At 37.0% G+C, this 21,851-nt stretch overlaps 1 protein-coding gene across 3 annotated transcripts in view; it reads right to left on the reverse strand.

The window, feature by feature from the left end:
• Positions 1-21,851, reverse strand: part of TOX (thymocyte selection associated high mobility group box) — a 220,137-nt gene that overhangs the window by 104,809 nt on the left and 93,477 nt on the right. The gene's annotated exons all lie outside the window — the stretch shown is intronic.

The following is a 21,851-nucleotide window of genomic DNA, read 5'->3' on the forward strand; positions in this document are numbered from 1 at the left end:
TTTTGTGCACCATGTATACATATTGCTGTTGGTTGCAATGAAGTACTAAGTGAATTGCACACTTACTGAGAAAAGAAAGATGAGAATAGAATCTGCACTAAAATGCATCTTAATGGATTCCAACTTCAGCTTCTGAGCAGAACAAGAGTTGAGATTTCAAAACAAATTAAACCCCCTCCAACTGAAATGTTCCCATGTCAGAAAGTAAGAAATACATTTCCAGACAGCTTTCAGACATCCGAATGTATGAAAGAGTATATCTCCTGTCCGTATGGTGTAAGAGGATAGTTTGCTTGATGTGTGAATAAAGTAAACATTCATAATCAGAACTGCAAAAATAACCATCTGTAAATGATAAATACCATTCCTGGAAATATATAAAACATATAAAAAGCTTATTTCCTTTTCTCCTTTCCTTTTTATTTCTTTTTTTTTTTGTTCTCTTCTCAACTGCAGTTAAGAAGTAACGGAAATGTCATAGAAAGGAGCTGATTAAAATCTGAAGGTCTAGATGGAGAAAAACTGTCAGATCTGAAGCCTCATCCTGTACCAGCACAAAGAAGTGTAAAACTACTGATTTTTTACATAGTCTGGAAAATGTCCCCACAGAACTCTCATCACACCCACTCAAGTGGCAGTACCAACAGGGCAATGACAGTCCCAGTGTCTGCTCAGGAGCTAGGGAAAATCTTTTCAAACCTTTTAAGCAGAAATGAACAACAGCAGGAATTCCTATCTCCAGTCATGAACCACAAATTTCCAGCTGTTACGAGGTCTGTTTGAAATAACTTGCACCTGACCCCTTGTGTGAATGCTTAGAGTGACATATTTTGGACATCAGCCATTGTTTTGCATGACACAGCAGCTTTTTTTAAGAAGTCCCTACTACAGAGATTGTTCTGCTCCCACAGAAGCTGCCAGTGAAATATTCCATGGACATTTCCTGATCAGTGTTGGGCTTCTGGGGATATTCTATCTGCAAGGTGCAGTAAAATCAACTAGCCCAAGGTGGCAAAGTTAAACTGTGTCTTTGGCAGATAGCACTACCAGTTTTTGCTGAGATGGCTGAAAAGGTTTCTGCTTCCAGCTGTTCATCCTCTTTCTCTGCCAGAGGCTACAAGGCTTCTAACAGCAGCAGTAACATGAACAAGTGCCAGCTCCTGGCACAGCAGCTGATGGTCTGCCCTTCCTGGCCAGAGATATTTAATAGTCACAGACTATCTGTCAGAATAGTCCTAGTTTCATGGGAGGGAAAGGATTATGCCACAGACACAGATCTGCCATAGGGAATAGAGTATTTCCCAATTTTGACAGAATAGAGATAGTTAGATTAGATCATAATATAGAGATTGATGCTTGTTCCTTTTTTGTTTCTTGTTGGCATGCACCATGTCTTTTAGCTTTCTCAAGCATTCAAAGTAGAGTTCTGGAGAAAAAAAAAATTTAGTATCTGGTTTGGAAAAAAATGCATTGTTTCTTCTACTCAGATGAACAGGTGAAATTCTGAAGAGAGATTTCACAGCCAGTAGTTGGAAAGCAAGCACTCCAGTGCTAGGCCTACAGGAGCTCAACTTATTCAGCTTGTCAGACGAAAGGCTGAAAGGTGCCTTGATCACTGTGATTGGTACTTACACCCTGGAAAGATGTCTGATAGCAAGGTGTCAGCCTTCCTGACAGTGGTATAATGAGATCTAGTGTTGAGAAATGGAAGTTACAGAAATTCAGCCCTGAAATAAGATACAAGTTCCTACTTTAGGAGGTAATTAAGCATTATGTCAACAGCAAACTCATAATTTCTCAGACATTTTAGAATGAGGTTTGATATCTTCTTTGGAACAGACGCAATCCATATCATATTTATAAGAAATACCACAGACAGGATAGTTACACTTGCTGGTTATGGGAGTCCTATCTGCCCTGGAAACCATAATTCCTTGAGTCTCCTCTTTTGAATTTCCCTTGTTATCCTCATATATTTGTTGTGATACATTGCAAGCGTTGCTATAATTCAAATACTGTGTTGCAGGTGTTTAGTTGCAGTGAATATGGAGAAATTTCTTTTCTGCCTACTAGCTAGATATAGTCAAGGATCATTTCAATTTATTTTGCCTTCCATAATGCATGAGACTATGATTTAAGAATCTTTATGAAGTAAACTTTAATATAATTCTCTTTAATATAATTCCCTCTTTTGAATGTTTGGTCATCTGTCCTTGCTCCCAAGCTTACAATCACCAAATCTGCATTCTTTGAATAATTTCCCTGAGGTATTTTTCCATGAATACTGAAATTTTTATAATTCTGAGTGCTGTTCTTGGATTATCTGCCTACCTAATCAGTGCCTTGCTATTAGCGGTCCCCCTGGCATGACAGGATCTTGGATCTCAGCATCTCCTGTGTGTTGTTTGTGGCCCTCTATTTAGCTCTGAAATATTTTTTTATTTCTGCCATGGTCTGTGGGCTTTATATGAACATGTTTCAGAGAAATCAAAACAGAAAAAATATGTGTAAATTTAAACTTTGTGGCCTTTTGACCTTACATTACAAATGTACAGGGATTGATGCTTACATGAGAAATGACCTCTCCAACATTTTGGATTAATTTGTTAGGGTAAGTTTCCAGAAAAATAAATCGATGCATAATGTTTGTAAAATCTGAGTGACCTGTTAACATCTAAAAATATCAAGCAGCTGTCTGATTTGTTACTTAATTTCTTCAATATTCAAGCATGGAATTTAGTCACTGCAATATTTAGCATCTGCTTGTCAGAAGTATGTGCAAGATGTTGTGTAATAGGTTATACAGGTCAGCAAGATTTGATGGGATGTGTATTTTTTGTAGTGTTTATATATGCAGATTGTGGACAGTAATACATCAGCTGACAATAACACTCTTGCCATGTTGGTGTTTGTACTACATTTACTGCTGTTTAAATTATTATCTGCCCTCAGTCCAGTGCAGTGTGGTGCATGGCTACTTGGCAGTTCCTAAGACTTTGGATATGAGCCTGGAAAACACCCATAAACTCAATGGATGAGGCATATAAACATGCATTTTGTCCAGCAGGTATTGCCAGGAGATACCTCCTTCACGTTCTCAATGTTTACTAAAATGTTTAAAAAAGAGTGAAAATATGATCTTTGTATATCAGAATAAAACAAAATATTTACTGCAATGCTGATTTGTTTATTCATCATCCCCTTTCCCAACTACCAAAGCAGTGCAAAATAGAGATGACCTGTACATCCCACCCCAGCCAAAAAAGGGTACACAAACCTTCAATAACAAAAAATTCAGAAAAATTGATGCAGCACACATACAACGCTCACCTTGCCCAAATGTGATGATCCCACATCAAAACAATAAACTGAGAAAAAAATGCAATCAATTGGATCAACTGGAAAGTTCTATTCATATTTTTTCCCCATCTGTTTAGAAGCTTCCAAAATATGCCCCTAAACCCCAGAAATTAATATTGAATCATTTCACCTTTGATAGACTGCTTTGTACCATGCAGGCTTTACAGCAAGGCACCTTTCAACAAGTCTCCTCCTGGACCCTTTAATTCATGCTATGTCTAGCTGGAATTCAGCTTTACAAGCAAGGTGATGTATGCAACAACATTTCAAGCAACCTATCTGGATCAGAGTGAGCCTAAAGATGAGCAGATTTGGCTCAAAGATGTCTTCAACTACCAGAGTGTCCTTCCAGGTTATACTCTATGCCTCCAAAATTGTCTTAATGTACTCATCATTCTCAGGTTGGCAATTTCAGCTTGTATTCCCTAAGCTTTCCTGCCACTCACTGTGCTTGATTTCAAGCAAAGAAACTGCACAAGCATCACTTAACCCGTGGATGATTCATCCCAACAGAACAGAAGAAACACAAAGGCAGGCAGTTAAATGAACTGTCTTTTATGAACCTATGAATGATGTATATATATCATATGACATTTCATATAAAGCTTTCCCAATGTGTCTTCAAGATCCCTCAGTATCATTAAGACCAGATTTCAAAATCTTTCATTTTAATCTATTAAATGTGAATGTTAATACAATATTCTGGTGTGTGATAATAACTACTCTTGACAACATTTCTTTTCACATTAAAGTGTAACTGCACGAGAAGTTTGGGTGAGAGCAAACGAAGAGTATTGACTGCATTGTAATATGAAAAGAAATATAACTGGGAACTAGTTCTAATATAAATTCAGGATTGCATAATATTATTTACTTAAATTAATATTATAAATAAAACATACAGACAACACTATGACATGGTCAGATAGAAGCCCCCTTTAGAATGACCCTTTGTAAGACAAGTTGTAATATTCAACAACCAATATGCACAAAATACCCAACTGTTGTTATTAAATACAATTTACTCATAGAAGTTAGGGATGTAATTACATAAGCACTGGCTGAGTGTAACTGATGCAAGAGGTGTGACAGAGTTTAGCAAATGCCCAGAGTGGTAAAGGTGTTTTAAGGGATCCAAGGCTGGCTTCTGCTTTCCATTAATGTGGCATCATACCAGAGTGACACAATGTATGGCCAGGAACCTGTTTTCATCTTCCCATTTAAATTGCAGTAAACTTTATCAGCATTTATAACAGTGATTATGAAGTAGCAAAGCTTGCAAGAATAGTATTTTTTTATTCATTCTTAATGTGCTTTAAATTAAAAACACCCTGCATGGACTATGTCACAAAGATACTATAAACAGGTTGAACAGACAAAAAAATTTCTCATGGTGACACCAATGTAGAGAATGTTTATTTGATCACCTAACTAGACAGAAAGCATTGAAATACAAAAAGGAAGGTGCAAGATGGCAGAAAAAGCTAGAAGGGCTTGAGAACCAAAGAGGATAACTGGAAATAAAATATATTTATATAGTGGTGTGCACATACAGTGATTGTAAATGCAGATTAATATCTGCATTAGCTTCAGGTAGCTTGTTCAGATGACAGCTACCACATAGACATATATGTTAAACAAGCCTTCAGCCTAGCTTCGAGTTCTCCCCTCAACTTAAACTACCTTCCCCTGTACCAAGTCACTCTGTTTTCATTGCCAGGATCACCTGGCTGTCTGGATTACAGGGAGAATGACATTTCTCCCCTCTGCATCTCTCTTCTTGCTTTGTGACACTTCTTTGCTGTTGTTGTGAAATGAAGGGCTTATTTTGCTCCTTTATCATCCAGTTTTTGACTTCTGGGGTATTGCATAATTGCTCTCTCTTTCTATGCATATATATAATGTGTGCCCTAAGTTCTTCAAGCACAGTTATATGAGCTATGGGAAAGAAAAAAATCAAGCACATGAATGTTTCAGCTTTTTCCCATTCATACTGAAGAGGAGCACAATGTGCCAGTACTGCATCTCATCCAGCTGCAGTGTGGGCAGGGAAGCACAAGGAACATGAACCCAAATTGCTTTTGATGCTGAAACATGCTTGGGACAGGGGTGTGGAGGGGGAACAGCTTTGGACAATGCTCTGGGCACAAATAAATCCCAAAAGTGATATCCTAAAATGCAAAGATTAAAGAAAGAGAAGCAAGGGGAGAGATGATTATATTGGTGAAAGGTGCTATGTTTAATAAGTTCATCTTCTGGATAAAGCCACTTGGACTTGACATTCCAATTTCTTCAAAGGATCTTACAGATCTTCAAAGCATGTGTTATTAATCACATAATCTAAATACAAATTTCTCCCATCCTAGATTTGAACTGGAAGATAGATTTAGGTTTAAATATAAACTTTAGTTATATCATTAAACCATAGTTTACCTTACTCTGATGGTGTCCCAGCACAATTTATTATACTTTATTTTAAGGAGTTGCAATAGCATTGTGTAAAACGATTATTTATTTCGAGTGATTTTGTGATTTTACTGCTTACAGGTTATATATATCATTTGTAACTTACATTACCTAAAAGCCACTAATCCTGAAAAATCTTTAAAGCTAGGTAATTTTGTTTATTTTAAACCAAATGCCAAGAGTGGATATTGTCTCATGTTGCTTGATGACAAAGAGTGATATTTTGTTTTACTCAGAGCTGCTGAAAAGACACTAAAATAATAATGGGATACAACATAAATCATCAAATTGCTATGCTAAAGAAACAGTTGATCTTGTTATGGCAACCATTAAAGATAAAACCAGAGATGCTCTGTAAACATTACACACAGTGGAAAATCCCTTTCTTGACACAGTTTGGCAAAGCGGTACATTTGTATTAAATTGAAACTCCATTTTGTCTCCTAAACTCCATTTTGTATGCTGTACTTGAACACGTTTAAATTTGCCCAAGACAGGTTACAGTAATGCATTCCAGACAGGCACCCTTCCCAGGAAAGAGGCTTGACACTTCACTGAAGGACTATCACAGGAAAATTGTCAAAAAACAATCTAGTACTATCAACTTTGATTGTTCTGCCGTCTTCCCTCCCTCCTCCCATAAACCTTGTTTATCAGCAGAGGAGTGTACTGAAAAACCATGAGATTGGGTGAAAATGACTGAATGGCAAAAAGAAGTCAAGTTCTTTGCAGAACTGGATGTCCCTCTGTGGCCAAAGCAAGGTGATTAGTGCAGACTGGCAGGAGCTGGAGGAGTCCTGTCCCATCTGGAACACTAGGAGCCCTCCAGGATACAGAAAGTTTGATGAGTCAAGCCATAGAGTAGAGATTGCATGTCTCAAGACAATTATTATTAATAATAATAATAATAATAATAATAATAATAATAATTCTGCTACTAGTTTTCAGGAAAAAAGTATGAGGAAAATCCTTTATGTCTCCAGTCCTTTCATCTTCTTCCAGGTTGCTGAAGATTCTGAACCAGGAGTATGGGTTATGTTATCTTTATGTGGTCCGAGTACAGTGATGTGTGGACTGGGTAGATTAGAGTTGGGAAGGAATCTGCCCCAGAATCTGCAGCCACAAGGTGTGTGAGAGCACTGGGAGCAGCCTCAGAGCAGGAAGCAAGGGTGCTGCTTCACAAGGAAACACTGTCAGACATTTCCTATCTTAGAAAAAGCCACAGACAGCAATGAAACTCTCTTTGCCCACAGCACCCCACAGACTTGGACCCATTTGGTGTTTGGATCCAAGTGTGATACGGCTTGCAGAGTAGCACCGCCTTTTCTACTACCTGGCTTTCAAAGACAAAATGTTTTGTAAATACACTGCTTGATTCTCCTCAAATGAGACCAATTTTTTCTCATTTTTCATTTATAACACCTGCTATTGCCTCATAAAAGTACAGACAGTGCTGCCAAAGTTTTCTCTCAGATTTTCATGCCTGTGTCATAAATGCCCAATCCACCATTGCATTCCTCAAGCTTACTCACTATTCCCCTCTCTCATTGGGAGAACGGGAGGAGACAGAATGTTTGCTGAGTATGTCCTCATAGGTGGAGAGCTGGCTGAATATCTAAATACACACTAGTAGTTAAAACCTGAATAATGGCACTACAGCATTTGTGTTTTCCCTGCACTTAATAGAGGTTAATGTGAAACTGCAGGAAAGGTGAAGGGGAGTGTTTAGCTTCCCGCTTGGAGCCTGCATGTGTCAATGCCTGACAGAGCCTTGAAGTTGTTAGCCTGCATGCAGAGCACTAGCTGAATGAGGTTACAGTGCTGAGCACAGCAGGCTAAAAGAAGTAGGATCAGACTGATAGGAGGAGTGGCAGAGTCCAGGCACAGCAGAGTGTATCAAAGACAGCCCAGGGGAGAGCGGGTACTGTATTAGTCCTTTGTGTACATTTAAATGGAAGGCAGTGAACATGCAGAGATGAACTCTGAACTCTCTCAGCTGGGCTCCTGCTCCTTTTAACCTTGGCTCTGTAAATAAAATAAAATATTATAAAATAATAATAAAAAAACTAAAAAGAAAGAAGGTAAAATAAAATAAACCCAGCACACTGCGGCCTGGACTCTTATGCTCAGCTATTTTTTGCATATTGAACACTCATTAAATAAACATACTGAGATCAAAGTAGCAAGTGCTTTTGTTATTATTTTACTCAATTTACACTAAATTATAGATGTAGACACCCACTGGGAAAATTGGGTGATAAGGTGGAAAGGTTTGAACAACTAAGATAAGACCCTTCTTTTTCTGCCCACAGCAGCTGAGGAAATTTGTTTAACCTGGTAGGCTGGTAACATTTTCCAACACCAATGGACCTGATCAATTTCATTACAAGGTCTGATCCTGCATCATAGAAGGTGTAGGGAATTGTGCCATTGCCAGTTGGGCAAGAACTGGATCAGGAAGCAGTAGACTGGTAAGGGAATAGGGATGGATCTTCTTCGAGTTTCAGAGTAATTTTTGTGAATGTTCATCTCTGCCTCATTGTGTAAAGTGGTAGATTATGTAATGAAACATGGGAAATCTTAATAAAAAGGATCTACAGAGGGCAAAGAGATTACTAAAAAGCAGTTGTTATATATCCAGATAGACAACTCCTGTGCTGGAGTATAGCAGAAGGGAGGTTCCACGGACCATAGTCAACAAGTTTTGCACAACTAGGACAGAACCACTGCCTTGCATGAGTACAGCTGGAATATTGTAGGGATCCACGGACAGAGCTCGATCTACTGTGTTATTTATAGTGAATGGGATACATATAGTTCCTAAGGGTAAGTACATATCCTTCTGCACAGCAGAATCTTAGAAATAAAAAGGGACAGAACAACATCAACCAAAAAACACACTACTATTCTGAAAATCCTATGAAAGAGGATCTTGAGAAGCAAATAAAGGTAACAATTGCCAGATAAATAAACAACCTTGCCTGAATGAATCATGTTTGAAAGAGTAAGTGGGAAAAAACACATGCATATGTAGAAATTTTTTAACCTATGCCATATTTAAAAATCCAATTTTAAATAGCATCACCTAAGAACTTAAGTGCTCTAGACTAATGCAGCAGGTCATTTGGATCACATGTACAACATATATTAAAATTATCCTGTTGAAAGGAATGACAATGCAAAAATACTTAAAATCAAGCACCCATTCAAATATGCAATAAAATAGGACCCAAGAGCTCAGACATTTACAGAAACAGGAATAAAATATTTAGGAATGTACCAAACTCAGATGGAAAAAATCAGCTTAAATTTCTGATAGACCAAATTATTTAGCACAGTCTGATGGGATCTCATTAGATAGAACTAATTCAGACCTGAAGAGAGTGTTAACAGAAATGACTAATTGCAAGGACTTAGGAAAACATGGACATCTGTTAAATGACGAGAGTGTTGTAGGGCTGATATACAATCATAGTTTACCAAAACAGCTACTGTGGCAGCCATGTGGACAATCTTACTTCCATCCACAGTTACTCTGGTACTTCTTTAATTTCAAGAGGATTATTTTCATTAAGAATATCACACATGTTTATTTCTCTGTCTGCATCAAATAAGGAGAGGGAGCCCCATGAATGTTCATAAGAATAATCTGAACCAACATGGATTTTTACACTTACAGTTGCAACAGATTCAGAACCTTGACAAGGCTTGTAGCTTGGCTAACTCCTTTGCTAAGACTGTCTACAGATCAAACTCAGATACCCTGGCAGAGCAATGTAGAGAACTTAGCAGTATTCTATCCTAAAATAGGTCATTTGGGAGTAGATGGGGTTAGAAATGTTCAAAATATTACTCAAAAGCAGAGGAGGAAAAGTTGTTTTACTTTTTTTTCTTACCAACTTCAGTGAAGACATGTCCTTGATGTGAGATCACTTATCTGTTTTCAAAAATTCTAAGTGTTCTCTACACCTTTTAAGATAAAACTTGACCTTCAAGTTCACTTTATGACTAAATTATTCCATGACTGTTTTCATCTTTTCTTTGTATTCCACCAAGTTGCAGTCATAATAGATTTTTAAAGAGTCTGCCAGCAGTGTTTCCTTTATAAAATTGATATGTTTTTTTAACAGAAAAGAAAAGTCCATGGAAATGTATTTCAATTTTTTCTAAGTTTTGAAGGTAAAGAGCTAAAATATAAAGCTACAGTTGTACCTGCCACTCTGTTATCAAAACCCTCTAAAGACAAAAATTGTCCCACCTCCTCCTCCCTCCTGCTTGAAGAACAGGTGCCATGCTCAGCACTGGCTGCTGCTTTTCCCATCAATATACTATGAATCTATTAATGCTGAGCACTCCTCACAGCAAATCAGAAAGTTACTCAAACCTGGCATTACCAGCACCATGGCTGTTGTCTTTCTGAGAGGCTGTGCCTGTCAGCATGAGACAGTCACATTAGTGCTGGGAGGAAGCTCCTCAAGCAGGCAAAGCCATCCCCTGAATAACAGCAGAACAAGTTTCACAGAGCATCCACAAAAACTTATTGTCGATTCCTGCCTTACAACTCCAGCAATGGCACTTTCATACATTTTCCTCTTTTGGTTCAAACCCTTCAGCCATTTTGCTGTTTTATCTCAAGGTCTTTTTCCATCCCTCCAGTCTGCTGAGACTAATGACTTCTACCTTTTACTAACCTTTGTGAACACAAAGACAGATACTCTGTCCTCCTCTCCAGAAAGACAATTTAAATTCCTTTAACCTTCTCTGGAAACATGCTTTTTTCCAAGCATTTGTGATCGTTTAAGTGCTTCCCTGATGTCCATTTCACCATCTCATGTGCTGTCCAAAATGAATGTAGTGCTCCAGTTAGACATGGATAATCCTGAACAGGTTCTTTATCCCAGGCTTCATCCAGACCCTGGGTATTCATCAACCTCTTTCTTCCTGTACACATTATTATTTAGAAAACGCTTTGCTTTTTGCCAGCCCTTAATAAACAAAATCTTTGAAAGCTTATCCTGATTTATACAGTAGTATGGAAAGTTGCCAGATAATTAGGGTACATAGCATCTATGACAAATGACAAAAACATCTATGACAAATGGTGAACACCTAAGCTCCATGGATTTTGGCCTAAGCCAGAGCTCTATGGATTTTTCAAATAAAGCATTTTCAAGGTGAATCTTATGATGAAGATGACTTTTAAACATTTACATGAGAAACGAAAAGACACTTTCACCAGAAGAATGTGGCAGTTCAAGCACACAGTAGCACTGTAAGAAACCTGGTTCCAGTCCTGCTCTGCCACTCCTTCACACATCACCTGCACATCAAGGCCAAAGGCTGGGTATTCCCGTATCACTTATGTGGCTGTCAACTTCCTAAAAATATGTTGATGAAGACTTGAATTCATCTCTCTCATATCTAGTGCAGTGTTCTCACTCACAAGACATTATTTACTGGTATCAGTCTTTCTAGCTTTAAGCAGAAATAATTTCAGACCCTTAGAAATTCCTCTTAAGAGCAGAAAATAAATTGGCAATTATCATCTTGTCAAATTAATATTGGCAAGACTCTGTCACTTCAACATTTGCAGCATGATTTACTTCAGAAGTCCCTGACTGCAGTGAAATAAGCTGAATTCTGTTACACTGGCCATGCAGAGACACGAGGGAAGCGCTTCATTTTTACCACTTACCACGAATGGAGCACCAGGCTGGGCTCGCTGCTGGCCAGCCAGGGCTCTGATTCACTGGCAGTGATTCTCCACCTGCAGCTGCCCAGAAAGACACAGGTAGTCCAAACCCCATGGCTAGAAGAGGAGTTATGGACAAGGTCAACACAGGCTTCCCTCATTTCAGTTGAAATTAAACTAGCCAGCTCTTGCAAAGTGCATGGCAGCAGTTTTGAACTGGACCATGACACCAATGTAAAAAAAACCCTCTTGAAATACAGATAATCCTATGATTCACACAGTGCAGCCTGTGCTTCAGTGCACTGAAATAGAAGCAGAACTCTGTATTTGTTAATCCTACTGTAATTATAACAATCTGTGTTATAACCCCTGCTAATGAGCTAACATAATTTTTTTTTTAAGTGTGTATTATAACGATGTGATTAAAGCTTGATGGAGCTGTTCTTATGCTTTTATGTATAAAAATGGTTTCTTATTAGCTTTTGATGTTTCATTTTCCCCACAGCATCACAATATCTGCTTCTGTTTTACCCAATTGTACAATAACTGTTGTTTAAATTCAGGAAACTCATAGCCTAGTCAGACTCTAGCCATTTGATAAATCAATGAAAATATTCTATAACAGTAATGCCATGGAAAACATGCCTTATCATTTTAGTGTTCCATATTATATTCTCTCACTTTTCTCTACAAGCTACTGAAATATTAATACACTGTCCTCAAGATTTGATAAAACGTGTGATGAAAATTATGTTGTTTTATGCCTAAAGACCATTAAATTAGTGCACATTAAACTCGAAATAAATGGATTCAGTAATTTTTGTTTAAATGTGTTCTTTTTGTTTGGATGACATGCATGTTGAAATTTTTAAATTTATGGAGGAACCTACTAAAAATTACAGTTTCAATGGTCATGCCTAAGATTATGTCTCTGCTGTACATACACAGAATAAGCTTTCTTGACATAGTCAAACTCATTTCCAAACTAAACTTTCCCAATCTAGAATAACTTAATTCTGTGTTTATTAGGTAAAAAATCCTCCAAGCCAAACCAGTAAAGAGGAAACAAAGAAAATCAAATGGGCAAATTGTACTCAGATTTGCAGATATACAACTCCAGCAGAAACACAACAGCTGCATAAATATTTCCAAACCCATATTTGGCTCCTTCCCTCCCACATTAAAAGGCAAACAGCACAAGTTGAAATAATCATTTTGCTCCTGATGGAGCAAAATGTCCTTGATTTGAATGCAATTCAGAATTAAACACCTTTTCACAGATGGTGTCGGTACCAGGACACTGGTCGGGTCTATATTGGTATAATCCAATTGCTTTCAAGACTGAAACTGATCAGTCTCAGAAAATCTAACTCTTATTGAGGTGCAGTTTTCTTTTTTTCTCATTTTTAGGAAAGCCATTACATGGGCTCATGCATTCAGCACACAACCTCTTTTGGTGTCAGCAACAATCTGTTTTGTGATATTCTTCTAGGAGAAGTATTAAGAGACTCCAGGGTTTGGCAGAGGCTCCTGAGTCTTAACAGCTGCATTCATAAATTGCTAGTGATACTGTATGACTGCTTCTTCCTGTGCTTTAGAGATCATTTAATACTCCCCAATTTCCTTTATGTCAGTGCCTACACGTCAAAAGTTCAGAAATAATAATAGAGTACAGATATGTGCCGTCATTAGATTAGTGTTTTGATAGAAAATTAATTTGGTGCTTTATTCATTTGTTTGAAATAGTAACTACTGCCTTGAAAAGTATAAGGTGATTAATTTCCAATATTTTCAGATCATATTAGCAATACACAAGTGTTTTGACACGTCTAGTAGTTGTACTCATAATCAAGATTTTGCAGTTCAGAAATTCTTTTAGCTACATGAGCCAGAACCTTACAAGCTAAAATAGTCAGAACATTGATTTAAAAGCTGGGGAAGTATTTTAAGCACTACAGGGCATCACTGAAGATCTTTTGTTAACACAGACAGCAATGTGAAGTATTTATGTGATTTTATTTCTTACTGTTAAACACAGCTTATTGGAAATGCATAACCAGGTCCTTTTTAAGGATACACAGCAAAAACAATGTCATGTATTATGCTACAGCAGGTAGTTCAGTTCCTTAGATAGGATTAGCCAACAGATTTATCAAGCAGTCTCTAAGGAAAGCAGAGTTCAAGTCTAGGCTCATCAATAATACATAAATAAACTGAACAATTAGGTACAAAGTGGCTATCTTGTCAGACAACTTATTAACCGATAAATGATATACTCACTGCAGACAGTGTAAAAAGGGGAGATATATAAAGATAGGCAAGACCTGAAAAGGGAGAGCAAGGTACTGTACTCCTCAGTGTGTTTGTGGACTTGATAATTCCCTCCAACTCTCCATTTCAAGCTATGATGTCTGGACAAAGGTGGTTCAGCAACACTTCACTACCAGGAATCACTTGGGGTTTTTTCTGATAGCGAAACACAAATATATTCCTTTTCTCTTTATCCAGTGTTCTAAGGAAAAATATATATAACTTTTCCGGTGCCTCAACTTCAACTTAATCTGCAAGTTTTACATAAGAAAAATTACATAAATACAGTCATCCCCAGTGTGTAATGTCACCACTGGGCATTGCTGTGGTACAGTCCTACTACTTAGATGCATCAGCTCCTAGAAAGGGTAGATGGAAGCAGTCAGGCTTACATCTGGTTTACACAAGCACAGCAACAGGTCTTAAAGGCATATCCATGGTGTTAAATATCAAAATAGAGGACATTTGGTCCTTCTTTACTATCAACAAACTCAAATTATATTTTCTTTTCTGTGCTGCCCTGCACTTTTCAGACAGAAAACAAGAAAACCAGAGGTAGGAAGGACTGTTGCTTTTTTTTTTCTCCCCTCAGCCAGGCAAAACAAAATAAAAAAATAGTCTTCTTTTCATTTAGGATCAACAAGTAATCAAACAAACTTAGTCCAAATAAAATCTTTTCATATGCACATATCTGCCTCGGCTCAGAAATCATGAACATTTGAAGTACAGATTTCAGGATTTAACTCAGAATGAAACAAATATTTACCCAATATTATGTTTTTCATGCTCAAGTACTCCAAAGTGCTTTGCAAATATTGATAAAATTCTGCCTTTTTTTCTGTGTTCAGCACCCCTTGACTCCAGTAGCCATTTTCAGGGATATATGGGAAAAGATGAGTAAGGCCTAACACTCTTTGCTAATGGAAATGCAAATTATCAGTGAAACACAGCCACTTCTGTAGCGAAAAGGGGACATTACCCAGAATACCCTCCAGAGCAGTATATATTCAGGAATTTATAAATATCCTTGCCAGATGGAAAAGTAATGTGGATGAACTGAAGAAATCTGTGGTGACTTCACTCCATGGCCGTTGTGCCTCAGCTAAACAACATGGACAATTTTAACAATACTGTCATTTTACTCTAGATTCATTTGAGTGAAGAGTCCTTCCATTTTGCATCTGAGTACCTTTGAAAATGCACTTTTATGCCTTGTACAAAGACAGGCAGAGCCTGAAGAATAATGTTCCCCTCCTAATTACAGAGTAAACTAGTTCTCAGACCCAGAACATCAACCCTATGGGCTCCTGAACCTCCTCCTGTGTTCATGCTGGGCCTCCCCAAAGTAGCTAATGCAAGCACAGCACCTGCAGAAAGACTGGCATGCAAGCTGGACTAAAGGAGGATGCACACCTAGGTAGGAAAGACCACATCTTTCCCGGGGAGTGAAACAAAAGATGAAAAGAGAAGGAAGACAGGTAATAGAGCTGATTTTCCATCTCTGGAAGCAGGTTTCCATGACAGACCAGATGAACTGTCTATATGATTTGCATATTTTTTCTTCTGCTAAGAATAAAAGGACTCTAGGGCAAATGTATAAAAATTCAGATGTGTAAAAGTTGTGAGCCAAACCCCAAACAGTGCACACGACAAAGTGAATGGGGTGGTGTAAAGCGTGCATTAACTACCTCTGGGACCAGGTGTCCTCTGTGTCCTCCATCCCTGAGGAGCTGCAATGGCATCACTGAGGCATTGTGAACCACATCAGAATCCAGTTCTCTGCTTATTCTGGAGATCAGGGCTAGGGATTATGAAGAACCAATGGGATGATTTTGCCTGCTGTATTAAAGGATTCCCTTGTCTGAGGGTGACAGTTTTGTACGTGCGCCATTTTTCTCAAGAGCAGAAAATAATAAAGAGTGGGTTGGATTGTGGGATATGGATGCAGGCTTTTTTTTGCAGGACTACCTGCAGACTTAAACTTGAAAAAGAAGTCATGAAGTGAAAAATTTTCATAGTTGCAGTCAATCTATGGACAGGCGGATGGCACTGCAGCATGAAAATATTGCAATCCTGCCCGCAAACACAACCCATTATTTATTAGTTCAGACTGTTAGCGAAAGAAGAAACAATTTAGCACAATGCTTGGAAGTAAAATGGACTTCTGAATTGCTATAGGATAATTTGCACCCAATTTATGAGTTTTTGCAGAGCTATGAGATGCTTTGATCTGTTTCATATAAAACTTGGTTGAAAATATGTTTCTTAGAGTGAAGTATGAGGCAATAAAAATGTGATTAAGGTGTTCTAGCAATTTTATTTTGGCAACTTTATGCTGTGCCATTGAATTCCAGTATATATAAAGTTTGGCTCTTTTTCAATTGATAGCCTATCAGCTGAAGACTCTACATGCACAAACATTAATAAACTCACAGACAATAAAATAAAAGCAGTCTAAAACTACATGCTATAATCTCTCTCTTTAAAATAAATGTAGGAAGTCATAATGTATAGTTTATAATTACGATATCCAAAGAATTTTAGCTCAGTGAAGCTAAAGGAAATTGCTTACTATGGAACTAAGAATGTGATAAAAAGAAAATTAGGCACTGGCCCTGAAGCTCCAAACCAAACTAAATCACATATTTCCTCAAGCAGAAAGGGAGTCTCATTTTTCATGGGGAAAAACTTACACAATAATGTTAAAACACAGAAGTCCAACTACTAATCAGAAGATACACATTAAAAGTGAACAAAACCAGTTCTAAAATCCCTTAAATTGTAAACATATTTCTTTAAACCCCAACAGTGATAAGTCTAAAGTAATTGTGGAAATCACTTTCAAATTCTAAACTTGGACTTTTCTTTCCTACACAGAAAATTCACCCCAGTCAGAGTACTGCTTTAATTAATAGCTGACATAAGACAAGATATCTTTCAAAGTTTCTTGTCCCTATATCCCTGTAAAATGTAAATGAAAATTAACACTCACAGGGTTATAGTAAACAAATGTTCAGTGGAGGCAAAAAAAAAAAGTTTACATGTAAAACTATCACTTTCATATCTGTATGTGTAAAAATACTTTATCCTCTAACAAAGAGCTAATCCATGAAAAGCTTCACTAAACATTTTCTTGTACTATTCACATTTATGTAAGTGATTTCTGGAGCCTTAAGGAAGGTTAATGCACTCTCTGACTCTAATAAATGAAAACAGTGTGATTTACACAATCTATGTTCTTTGTCAAATTTAAGCAGTGTATCATTGCAGAAAATCTTTTGCTGACAGGAGCTTACTGTATGATGGAGATGCTGGAATCCTCCTTACACTGGTTGGTGCCTGGCATACCATGCTGTGCCTGTGCAATGATAAAATTAAAACTTGCAGGACAACCTCAGGCTATCCATCTCTGATGCTCAAACCAGCAGATATAGCTCACCAAAGACATGTAGAAAGAGTTTTTTTCACTGAAGTAAAATGGAATTAAAACAGAATTTGACAAGTATGGGTTACCTCAGAATTATGTTACTGAAACCTAAGAATAAAAAATTCAGTCCCTCGGATCATTACAATTAAATAGAGATTACAGACAATTTGTAAGTTCCTGCCTCCTTTCACTCAGTACCTATACACAAGGACTATTACCATAAGCACAGTGTATCTAATGACTGACCGAGTTCCTTGATTTGAAAATGGTATTAAAAAAAATTTAAGTATTTCACAGAGCTCATCCATTTCCCATCTCTACTAGGAAAAAAAATGAAACCTGTCCACGCAGTTTGTGTTTTCTGGACAACTTTTGCCATCACAAACAACTGCTTGCCCAAGGTGCAATGTAGGTAAAGCAGATATACATTCACAGCCTGACTAGCTTACCTGAAGCTAGTGCATCATTCATACTTCTACATGCCTATGCCAGCTGACATACTGAACCCATAAAACACTTGGGACACCATGCAAACAGAAAAGGTGTATCTCTGGAAAGTCATGTGAGGCTAGAGAACATTTTTTTTCCCAGTTGCTCCAGAAAATGCAGGATTACTTATGTAAGAAAATATTGTTGTGAAAAGTTGTAACAAGACATAAGAAAGGTTCACTTGGAAATTACATTATGTCCTATTGAACAAATAGCAACTCCTATTAATGACCTTGAAGTCAGTGAATTATGCTAATCTAAGTGATTAGACTCCATTTTAGTCTAACTAGAAGGAAGCACTGTATATTTAACTGTTCTGCAGTGTATCTGTTACTCTTTAACCAAACCTAAAGGCTGCCATGAAGGTTTTATGTGTCTGCTTGGTCATTTCACTCCCTATTAGAACCTTTGCATGTTCCAATATTCAGATAAAAACAGAAAGTAAGCAGTGCAATCACTTTAGGTAGAAGAAATTCCAAAGTAGGAGATAACTTAGAAATGGTTGCAAAGATAGTTTCTAAAAAAGATAATATACATCTTAGGATTTTAAGCAACACATTCTGAATGATGGGATAAGGGCTTGTTAGAGAGGAGGTGAAATTCTTCCTCTTCTAATCTGGTTAGCATTTTCTGAAGAAAGCCACAGGGAGTACTTAGGTATGGAATTTGCACAATAGGAATTGTGCTATCTGCTACAGCGTTCATCCTTGTGTGAACCATTACACACCCTAAGTAAAGTAAATGAGCAAGGAATCATGGTGTGGTTTTATGGTGGGAACTGAGAATTATTTTGCTTGACACATCTAAACCATTGTTTTTAATCAATTTTTCCTTGACTTGTCTTGACTCTTCATTCCTCAGTGGAAGGCATGTAAGCCTTTGAATTTTCTGGGAAAACTAATTTCCACAAGAACACATTCAGATAAGGACTTAAAACTGAATACACGTTAAGTTATATTTAGGTCTTCAAGTCTTAACACTGAAAATGAACTAGTAAACAAGGACAAAGCATCTCCATAAGTTCTACAGACACATGAGAAAAAAGCCCAAATAAAGCTTATGGATAGGGTGGAAGGTTAATAATAATGGTAACAGGAAGGCAAATTATTTTTATGATATAATGTAATGGGTTCAGAAGTTCACTGAGAGAAATACAGCAAAAAAGGAGATCAGACATTCAAACTGATCTTTCACATATCGCACATCTCATGTAAATCTTTGCCATACAGTCATTAAGATTCTACTGCTAGAAAAAGACACATTCTAGAGGTGCACATTTCAGTGGCTCTTAGATCTGATGCATTTCTCCCTCTATTCATCACTGTGTAAGCTTAGGAGGTATGTGTACACACACAAATTACAGGAAATATTTTTCACATTGTACTAATAACTCCCATAGATTTTTTTGGCAAATACAACAATATGACACATTTGGGAAGGAGTGCATTCAATTCCATTTGAAAATGAAGCCCTATCAGTCAAAATAAAATGAAATTTATAAAGGTTATATCATATTTATGCATTTACTAAATATAAAAGTCAACATATGGTGCAATGTTACCATATGCTTGATTTTGTAAGAGCAGATTTCCAATGTAGTAGGAGAGTTCCCCACAATAACAGATCATTAGCTTTGCATTTCCTTTAAAGCACTTCTGGAAAAATAACAGCCAAAAAGTATCCAAGTATAAGACACATGATCTATATGCATACCTACAATAGATTCAAAACACAAAATGGACCCTACAACATTTATTTGCACAATGTACATATAATGTCTATTTATTACTACTTAATAAGCTCTTATTGCTCACAATACAGCAGAAGTTAATGAGTGTTTTCTGATCTACTAGGTGTGTGAATTTGAAAAAGATGTCAAAAGAAACAAAGTTCTGATAAAAAACAAGAAATATGAAAAACCACTTTCAGAATAAAATCACAAGGAAATAATATTTTTTTCTTGTTCACTGAGAGATTATATAAAAGCCATAGTTTGATATGGTCAATTTTGGTTTGGACCCCTGCCATAAATTACCTCTAATGTAGTTTAGATATTCTGCAATAAATGTAGCTGCACTTAAAATTTAAGAATAAATTACAAGCTGTCAAATATTTTACAGAAAAATGATGGCATATATCAGAAATCTAAATATTTCAGTGGAAACACTGTTGATCTGCTAGGTTACACTGCTGTACACCTGGTTCTGGTTGCTTTAAAAGGCACCTCAGCTCCTTCTTTCTAAAGAGATAAATATTGCCACCGGACAGCCAGTGAAAAATTTGGAAATTCCATTCTTGGTCCTGTTTTTGATTTCCCAGTGTGAACTTAGGTTAAATATTTCTTTATGCCAATGTCAGCAAAATAATATAAAAATACAACATCAATCCCTATTTTGAGTGCTTTGTGGAAGACGTATTTTTAAACATCTCTTGAAAGCTTTTTGATCTCCAGTGCCAAGCTGTCAGAAAAGAAGCCAAATAAATGCCAAAAAATACCCTGTTACTAGTTTTCCTTTGGTGTTAGCACTGTCTAAAATGGGTCTATTTATCTATTCTGCTCGTATTTAGCAATGTTTGTAAAGCATTACAGGTGAGTGCACTGGAGGTAATGTTTGCGGATCCAGCTTGGCTGATTGAAGCTGGACAAACTCAATTTTAAGTGGTGAAGAAAACATTCATTGAGAGATTGAGACATGTATTCTAAAAGACAAAGCAGTAAAACTGCAACAGACATAAAAAGAAAAGCAGTATCACTCTCATACAGAAGCGACTCAAAAGGTGAAACTCGGGCCTTTTCTTGAATGGGTGTCTTCCCTCTATGGTACAGAACAGGCAAACAAGCAAAGGATTCACTCAAGCAAGGACCAGTCATGACTGTAGCACAACCAGAGGCTGTGACAGTAGTTGACTACTGCATATAAAATACCATGAGCATTTTTCAAAACAGAAGAAGAAAAGGCCTTCATCACCCCACATATGCACTCTCACAACACTGAGATTAAGGCCAGCTTCACTTTGGGTTTGTAAGACTAATATTTCCAAAATTATACACAGCCAGATAGACTATAGTCTCCACAAAAGGGAACATTAAGATCAGAGTAAAGATTGGAGAGGCTTAACACCTGAAAAAAGGAATAATAATGGCTCCTGAAAAGTAGTTGGCATCATGCCCTTTGATAGATTCCAAAATGGCCCCTGAGCCTCTCTGTTTGTCTGCACTTACCAATAATTTATTCTACAGATCATAGCTAGAAAGTTCTCCTTTACATCTTGTGTTTGAAGATGTAACATTTGATGATATCGAGGAATAGTCATCTCCAACTTTGTCAAGCTTAACTTTGTTGGCATGACTGCAGATAAGGCCCCTGAGATCTGGATCACCCAATCTACAAAAATATTTTAACCTTTTTTTAGCAAGAAGTGTTCAAATCTGCTGCCAAATGCTACTAGGGTACTCTTAGATCATGAATCTGTTCAATGCTACAGCAGTGAGAAGAAAATATCTCTGCATCTTGTGCATATGCTAAATGATTGGAAAGACTCCCACATTTACTTCTATGGACTTAACATAAAGCCTTGAATGTTAAAGAGGTTAACCAGATTTGCAGGGAAATAGCATTAAACTAATACTTATGAAGAATGGACTCTCAACAATTTGTTCAGACAAAAAGGATGGAATAAGAAACAAAACAGTGAGAATTTATAGTATGCAGTGAAAAAGCAGGGAAAGTAAATTCACTGGAAAATTATCATTAAAAGGATACAAAAAATGGAAAATGTTTTGCTAACTTCTAACTCATAAAAACTAAGAAATTAATATAAATTCACTCTTCCAGTGAGTTCTGCTTATAACATTTGGCTTCAAATTACAGATTTCAACATTGTAAAATTCAGACATGATTTTACCACCATTCACTTCAGCCACAGACTTGAGTGCAGTTAACTCAGACAAAATCTTACAGAGGTTCTGTTGATCAGTCAACTTGACATAAACCAAAAAACACTTGGCTTTTAAGAGTATTGTCCACAAAGAGTTAATACATACATTATTTGTAGCTTGTATGTATATATATATATAAAAAAAACTACATGCACACAAAAATAGCC

The sequence above is a fragment of the Agelaius tricolor genome, unplaced genomic scaffold (assembly GCF_023055355.1).
Source record: "Agelaius tricolor isolate 1412-34295 unplaced genomic scaffold, bAgeTri1.0.p SCAF_2, whole genome shotgun sequence".
NCBI classification, from domain to species: domain Eukaryota; kingdom Metazoa; phylum Chordata; class Aves; order Passeriformes; family Icteridae; genus Agelaius; species Agelaius tricolor.